Genomic DNA, 9071 nt, shown 5'->3' on the forward strand with positions numbered 1-9071 from the left:
AAGTGTTGTTCAGGAGCAGTGGAGAGGTAGTAAAACTAAACCACCCGAGGGAAAGTTAGCAGGGTTAACTACAGACGCAATGTCAGACTAGTAAAAGAGAAAATGTCAAAAGGTAACTGCCATACATCTCCAATAACCTATCATGGCATTATGCACTAAGAAGCTTCCACAAGAAATCTGAAAAGGTTCTGCTATTGGATAATATAATGACGGTCACGGTCATGCAGACAGGATCGTGGCCTGAATCACCGCCAGCTCCACACGCTTTTGAAGGAGTTGGGCTCGGAGCATGGAGATGTGCCTTAGCATACAAACGAAGGGTGGCTGAGTGGTGGCTGATAGAGGATTATTTAACAATATGTGAGGGAGTAGTTACATTTATACAGCTTGCTGTTGCTACCGGCCCTTACGGTGTGTTCACACCCAACGCCAGATGTCATGTGACCAGAATGACCAACACATTCAATGAATATGACATTTATAGAGTAGTAGTAGTTGATGGAGGCCAACACCCATCGGGACAAGACACACGGATCAGATGATACATTACAAAGTTAATCTTTATACTACGAACTGCTGTTTCAGCAGAACCCAAGTCCAGACACGGAGACAGCAAGGCAGGTGAAGGAATGAGTTTATTTCAGGAGAGCTGGTGGTCTTGCGGCGCCAAAGGTGTGCTGGGGTGAGCGGCGGTGGCTGCAGTGCACGGGAACCCTGGGCACAAGGAACGGAGGTTAGAAGCAAATCACAAAAGTACTCCTTGTTGTTGGAAGGACTCCAAATGGCCCAGAGTCACGCTACCACTGAGATGAGGAGTCCAACCCTTCTCTGAGGCAAATTTGCATTTTTTTATACTATATGAACTGATTTGAAATGTAATTATTCAAGAGCCAGATATGTGCGTGCAGGTGAGCCCAACTATCACTCTCTGGTACCGCTGCAGCTTCTGCACCAGCTCCGGCTCTTTCCCCGCTAGCAAGGGTTCCACGTCCCGAGAGCTCGGCCATGCTGCCGGCTCCAGGCCCCTGTCCGGCCCGCTGCCCAGACCCTGATGCTGGTCTCTGCAGGGGGTGAGTCCACAGGGTGGCTGCTCCGTTTTGTTTCTTAGGGCTGAGCCCGACCGAGCCCCTTGGGCGGAGGTCCGGCCACCAGACGCTCGCCGGCGAGCTCCATTAAAGTTTATATCCATTAAAGTTGTTTGAATCACTCATCGTCTGGGCTCTCCCATGAGACCGGTTGACTTCGGGAGACCCTTCAATCCTTTAACGGCGTTAACTATTTGATCATGCGTTAACTGCATGTTTTGTTTTTTTTTGCATTGGGAGGAGCTTATCGGCGTAGTTCAGACCTGGCGTCTCACGGCTCTCCCAGTCCGGCCCGGCTGAGGTCAATCAAACATGAAAAATAAATGAATAAGATAAACGCCATGAACGCATTACAGCGACACTGCTTTCACTTTGAAGGTGCGCGCTTCCGCAGCCTCGCCGACTGACGTAAAGCTCGTATTGTTCTCTATCTTCTGTTCTCAACGAGCAGCGCTGCTCCAGCGAGCCGCTTCAAGCTCCTGACCCCGCGGTCTGATCCACTATGTCAGGGGCGTCAACTCGTTTTAGTGAAGGGGCCACATGCTGCCCATTTTGATCTCAAGTGGGCCGGACCAGTAAAATCACAGCATAATAACACATAATTAATGATAATGTTTCTCTGTGTTTAAGTCATTGGTGAAGGTTTTTAGATGATAAACTCTATCTTAAGGTCTTTCAACAATTAGAAACATAAAGAGCAAACATTCAGAGCCCTGGTTATCTGCCTGCTCTCCTCTGCAGGTTCCCTCGCTTTGTGACACGTTTGTGACGCCACTTTCATGACGTGATCCATGTTTAACGACTTCTAACATTAATATCAGAGCTCACATCACTTGTGACCGTGGATCAATGGTTTGCATCTTATAAGCAGAGGATCAGAGGATCTGCTAATTTTAGTCTAAAAAATAATAAAATAAATAAATAAATAAAATATATATATATATTTTTTTTTTATTTTTTTTTGAGGTTGAACACCCTGGCGGGCCGTATGTTCGACACCCCTGCACTATGCAGAGCACTTTAAAGCAGCATCACTTCTGGATCTTTACTCTTCTCTCAAAGAGGAGAACTTTCCTCACATCACAAGATGTTCAGTGCACTTGTTCAAAACAACACAGACTGGACTTTATCACTGAGGAAGAAAAACTGAACTGGAAGATATGAAAAACGCTTATTGCTTTTGTATGAAGGGAATCAGTTGCTGGTCTTTAACATCTTTAAGGTAAGAAACAGACTGAACATGGACCAAAGAAGGAGTGGTTTGTCCCTCACAGGGACCCTTACTACTGAACATGGACCAAAGAAGGAGTGGTTTGTCCCTCACAGGGACCCTTACTACTGAACATGGACCAAAGAAGGAGTGGTTTGTCCCTCACAGGGACCCTTACTACTGAACATGGACCAAAGAAGGACTGGTTTGTCCCTCACAGGGACCCTTACTACTGAACATGGACCAAAGAAGGAGTGGTTTGTCCCTCACAGGGACCCTTACTACTGAACATGGACCAAAGAAGGAGTGGTTTGTCCCTCACAGGGACCCTTACTACTGAACATGGACCAAAGAAGGAGTGGTTTGTCCCTCACAGGGACCCTTACTACTGAACATGGACCAAAGAAGGAGTGGTTTGTCCCTCACAGGGACCCTTACTACTGAACATGGACCAAAGAAGGAGTAGTTTGTCCCTCACAGGGACCCTTACTACTGAACATGGACCAAAGAAGGAGTGGTTTGTCCCTCACAGGGACCCTTACTACTGAACATGGACCAAAGAAGGAGTGGTTTGTCCCTCACAGGGACCCTTACCACTGAACAGAACCTGTTCAGAAAAAAGAAAACAGATGTATAAACTATATATGTATGTATGTTAACTTGCTGTTGCTCCAGAGTGCTGTTATATTGTTCTGATAACATTACTTTAAAATAAAAGTGCGTAATATACTAGTTTTTACTCCATTATTGAATTTGGCGCATAATGCGATTAATCGCAGAAAAGTCATGCGATTAATCAGTTAGTTTTTTTCAACTTTGTCCAGCCCTAATTTTATAAGATATAGGACCGCCTTAGATTTGAAGAAACTTTGGAGAAACTTTGGAGGATTTGGAGAAACTTGTCCATGCGTTTATCTTCAGTAGACTGGACTACTGTAACGGTGTGTTCACAGGCCTCTGTAAAAAGTCAATCAGAAAGCTGCAGCTGATACAGAACGCTGCAGCTCGAGTTCTCACTAAGACCAGGAAAGTGGATCACATCACTCCAGTTCTCAGGTCTTTGCACTGGCTTCCTGTCAAACAAAGAATTGACTTCAAAATCCTGCTGCTGGTTTATAAGGCGCTGAATGGTTTAGGGCCTAAGTATGTTTGTGATCTGCTGCTACCTGATGAACCATCCCGACCCCTCAGGTGGTCTGGTTCTGGTCTACTTTCTGTTCCAAGAGTCAGAACTAAACATGGAGAGGCAGCGTTCAGCTCTTTTGCTCCACATTTATGGAACAAGGTCCCTGAAAGCTGCAGGTCTGCTGAGACCCTCACAGACCCTCGGAGACCCTAAGAGACCCTCAGCACCTTTAAATCCAGTTTGAAGACTTTTCTGTTTGAGGTTGACTTTAATTGAACTAGACTCAATGCTGCATCTCACTACTACATTTTATTTCTTAAACTGCACTGCAACTCTTATTAATTTTATTTTTATTTTTCTTAACTTTTTTAATGTTTTCTTAACTGTTTTTAAATCTGCTTTTATGTGAAGCACTTTGAATCGCCTTGTTGCTGAAATGTGCTATACAAAAAAACTTGCCTTGCCTACCTGTGCTACTTGCAGGTCCAGCCGTCCGGCCTCATGAAGCAACAGCCCGGCTCAGCATGGTCTTCGTAGTCCCACTCCATGTCAATGGAACTAGTACGGGACTCAACGACCTGCTTTTCAAAACCATCTTGAGCTTCAGAAGTCTTCTCTGAACGACGGCTGATGAAACGTCTCAGTCTTTTGCAAAGGGAAATGTTGACCACCTCAGGGTTGACATCTATCTGCGTGGGAAGGTTGTTCACCATCTCGTCCTTTTTCTCCTCCACCTCTTCCTCGCCCTCCTCCTCACGGACAAAGTTCAAGTGATTGACAAAGTCCTTATAGTACTTTTCAAGGTCCTTGAGTTCATCTTTTTCTGTCTGAAGGTCCTTGATCTTCATTTGGAGGTGCTTGTTCTTCCTCTTGAGATTTTCTATCTTTGTCTGGAGTCTACCAGTCAGCAAGATAAGTTCATAATTCTCCTTCTGGTGGAAGCCAACTTTCTTCTCATAGTTGTCTCGAAGATGATCATATTTGAAGCGTTGGAATCCGAGTTCCTGTTGTAGGTCCCCGTAGTTCAGCTCCATGTCGTTATCTTTTTTCCAGAGGCGGTTGTTTTCTGTCTGGAGGGTCGCCTTCTGGTCACGTTCAAGTTCAATGATGTCTCTCAGCATCTGAGTCTCGATGGGAAGAACCATATTCTTGGTCTGCATCTGTTGGTCTGTTGGGCATCTATAGAGTTCTTCCTCCAGATTGTCTTCAATCACTTCATCTCTGAAGTGACGTAATTGATCCATTGTCTTTTGTTTGGTGAAGCTGAGTTTAGATGAGAAAGAGGATCCTCCGTCTGATCCAAACCAATACACTGTGCCCATCATGGTTACTGTTTCTATGATGATGTTATTGTTCATGATGTTATGGAATGACAGGTCAGGGCCACAAGGCTTTACAAAAACAACAGCAGCAAAATAAATGTCAACAAACATGTTTAATAACTTGTAGTAATACATATGAACAAATGTTCCAACTCACCATCCTGTGCAGGGACATTTTCTCTAAGATTGTCCGAAACACATTGAGAAACTGATAAATAAGGAGTTACAGTAAATTCACAATAATGTTGACATAGTTCACAGCACTGTTTCTGCGGTGGAGACCTCCAGGTTTCTGGGATCCACAATGTCCCGGGACCTGAAGTGGGCCTCCAACATCGACACCATCCGCAAAAAGGCCCAGCAGAGGCTGTACTTCCTGATCCAGCTCAGGAAATACAGCCTGCCTGAGGAGCTGCTGATCCTGTTCTCCATCATCCAGTCTGTGGTCTGGATCACAGTGTGGTCTGGATCACCAAACAGGACAGAGCCAGACTGCAGCGCATCACCAGGTCTGCAAAGAGAACTACTGGCTCCATCCTGGACCTGTACACCTCCAGAGTCAGGAAGCCGGCTGGAAAGATCACTGCAGACCCTCATACCCTGTAGACTCTCAGACCATGTAAACCCTCACACCCTGTAAACCCTCACACCCTGTAGACCCTCACATTCTGCAGACCCTCACACCCTGCAGACCCTCACACCCTGCAGACCCTCACACCCTGCAGACCCTCACACCCTGCAGACCCTCACACCCTGTAGACCCTCACACCCTGCAGACCCTCACACCCTGCAGACCCTCACACCCTGTAGACCCTCACACCCTGTAGACCCTCACACCCTGCAGACCCTCACACCCTGTAGACCCTCACACCCTGTAGACCCTCACACCCTGTAGACCCTCAAACCCTGTAGACCCTCAGACTCTGTAGACCCTCACACCCTGTAGACCCTCACACCCTGCAGACCCTCACACCCAGTAGACCCTCATACCCTGTAGACCCTCACACCCTGTAGACCATCACACCCTGTAGACCCTCACACCCTGTAGACCCTCACACCCTGCAGACCCTCACACCTTGTAGACCCTCACACCCTGTAGACCCTCACACCCTGTAGACCCTCACACCTTGTAGACCCTCACACCCTGCAGACCCTCACACCCTGTAGACCCTCACACCCTGTAGACCCTCACACCTTGTAGACCCTCACACCCTGCAGACCCTCACACCCTGTAGACCCTCACACCCTGTAGACCCTCACACCTTGTAGACCCTCACACCCTGCAGACCCTCACACCCTGCAGACCCTCACACCATGTAGACCCTCACACCCTGTAGACCCTCACACCCTGCAGACCCTCACACCCTGTAGACCCTCACACCCTGTAGACCTTCACATCCTGTAGACCCTCACACCCTGTAGACCCTCACACCTTGTAAACCTTCACACCCTGTAGACCCCTGTAGACCCTCACACCCTGTAGACCCTCACACCCTGCAGACCCTCACACCCTGCAGACCCTCACACCCTGTAGACCCTCACACCCTGCAGACCCTCACACCCTGGACACAAGCTGTTCACCTCCTCCCCTCTGGTAGGCGCTACAGAGCACTGTACGCTAAAACCATCACAAGAGCAGCTTCTCCTCACCGGCGTCAGTCTGATGAACAATTAAACAATGAATCAGACTCTTCCACCTGCACTACCTGCACTCTCTGGACTACTGTCCACTGTTTCCTGTTTTCTGTTTTCTTGATGTTTTTTTATATTCATCTTTGCTTATTGTAAACAAGCACAAACTGCAGAAACCAGAGTCAAAGTCCATGGATGTGAAAATGAACATGGCCAATAAAGCTGATTTTAATTCTCACTGCAGCATAATTCTCCAACTGATGATCTTGGACTTAAACTGATGATTTTTAAATGTGTTTTATTCCTTATAAAAAGAACAGCTTCATTATCAAAAAACAACGTAAGTGCTTGTTTTTCTTCAGGGGAGTGCTGAACCGTTTCTTTATACATTAATTTTACCGCCAAAACTTAATTTTAGTCGTTAAGTGTGCACTGTAGCTTCCAGTTTAACCATATGTTTTGTCTCCAAAATAAAAGCACCTTACAGCAAAACAGGAAACCAAATGCATTTTGCTTACGACAAACAGAAACACGCAACTTAACACAACGACATTGGTTGGCAAACAGTTTCTAACTTTAGCACTAATTAAGTTACTTGCATCTACTATTAGTAAATGCTTTGTGTATGATGAAATTGAACACGTTCAGTACAAGATGCTCAAATGAAGATGTTATAAATGGACTGATGGTTTACTTCCAAGCTACAGTTGCTGGCCATCGTTCTTCCCACAGCTTGATGAACTGATCGTTTGCTCCTGGTTCCTTAAACATAACATAATTAATAACTAGTTTTGCTTCTCGCCACAAAACAAAAGTATTAACATGACCAGGTTTTTTAGTTTGAACTTTTTAATCAGCAGCATTCGAGTGAGTTGAAACCTGAAGCTTACGTTTAAATGTTAATGCTGCATCACTGTTACGCAACGTTTAACCACAACGAGCTTCAAACCAACCAAACCGGCCTGAACATGAAGACAATCTGGAACCATTGGACGAAGGTCCGTGGAGCAGAACCGGGTCGTTGTCGTATCTTGGCTGATGCAGCTTTGTGACTGGCCACTCTGCCAGTCGCAGGGCGGGACTTAGCGAAGGGTCATTAGCAGTTTGGGGTGTTAATCGAAGCACAATGATGTTTAACCTGGGCAGCATGTGATATGAGGCGTTTAAAGCCACCGCTTAGGTAAGATTCATTTCCCTGTTCACTGTTTTGAACCTGTATTTAGAATTTCCTCTTACATTTCTGTCTCTTTCCTTTTCACCCTGGTGGCTCCTCGGAGGAACACGGCTAATTGGCTGTTTTTCGTGGCTCTTTCTACAGCAGCCCTATGAACACTAACTCATACACTTTACATGCTCTCACATGCTATGCAATGGTGAACTGCAAGATGAGTGACTTCAATATTTTAACAAGCTACATTTTTTCTCTCCTGGAGCTCAAGAAACAAATAATGTGTTGAGAGGTCAGAATCAGGACTTTTGCAAACTTCAAAGTCTACAGTGAATAGATTGTACTGCCAAATAGAGAAGAAACCTTCCTTGGAGAAGCGACTGTACCTTTGAACTCAGTGCTTGATAAAAAATGCTTCTGTGAAATAGTAAAGGACCCGGGTCAGACTTCTCATTGTCTCTGTTTGAAGCTCGGACTGAGACCTATCTCCTGCAAAGTATGACAAATTGCTTCTGCTTCGGCGAGAGGAGCAAACAGAGCGCATGGCCGTGATTAAATACGGGTTCTGTATCCTCCGTCTGAGCAAATATGGACATGTCGCTATCCATGTCCGTTATTAATATAAACAAATATCACACCGCAGTCAGAAAAGAACTAAAGTAAAAAATATATTTAAAGAACCCTGCAGACTGTGAGGCGTTCACTTCTAGTTATTTAGAGGATAATTTATTGAAAGCTTTTCCTGTTCTTATAAAATGTCATCTTGTACTGGCACAGACGGAGGGGAAAGCGTACTTAAAGGCAAATGAAGGCCAACTCAGAGCAGTGTGGCTTTCACACGTTTGCACCAACCTTCATTATGTATATTTGATGGGCAGAATGCACATTCATCTATGTGCCTTTGCAGGGACTGAATTAACATCGGTAGGAATGATTCATTCGTCCCCAGGAGAAGGATGACGAGTTGTTAGTGCAGTCATAGCATTTTTAAAAGAGGGCATTAAGATTACAGAGAACAAAGAAAGAACAATAAAGCAATATACGTTCGTTTGGACATCCAATTTATTGGTAGAAAATAATACATGGCACATATTTGCATTATTGAAAACCAGACGGTTATACGAGGGTCAAAGGATGTATTCGTCTGAACTCAAGGAACATGTCAGATCTGCAGCAGTGGAGGCATTTAGGAGTTTATTATGAAATGACTGACGTGTTTTATGTATTTCCAGAATAGTGCAGCTACAGCTGATTAGATTTGTCCTAATATTACATGTCAGAGTTCCACAAGTTCTAGTACTTGTTGTCAATAAAACCCTTACATGTCCTAGTTGAACTGCTTCGGAATAAAAGCTTTTGAATTCTAAAGTAATTGGAGAATTTTACTGTGAAGAAATAAAACAAATACAATTGTGTCATGGAATTAGAGCAATGTTCATGCTATCCAATAAAAACAAGTCAAAGATGGCTGTTATTGTGAATCATTTGTAGGAATTAAATCAGCCACTGTTTCACACCACGTGATGCA

At 45.0% G+C, this 9071-nt stretch overlaps 1 long non-coding RNA gene across 1 annotated transcript; it reads right to left on the minus strand.

The window, feature by feature from the left end:
• Nucleotides 1-617: 617 nt before the first annotated feature.
• Nucleotides 618-4730, minus strand: LOC137788967 (uncharacterized). Its single transcript, XR_011077796.1, has 2 exons — nt 3890-4730; nt 618-714 (listed from the first exon to the last, which is right to left on the minus strand). It is a non-coding gene; the product is annotated as an uncharacterized lncRNA (long non-coding RNA).
• Between the last annotated feature and the right edge of the window lie 4341 nt (nt 4731-9071).

This window comes from Clinocottus analis, unplaced genomic scaffold (genome assembly GCF_023055335.1).
Source record: "Clinocottus analis isolate CAN_PGR_092001 unplaced genomic scaffold, fCliAna1.0.p SCAF_18, whole genome shotgun sequence".
NCBI lineage: Eukaryota > Metazoa > Chordata > Actinopteri > Perciformes > Cottidae > Clinocottus > Clinocottus analis.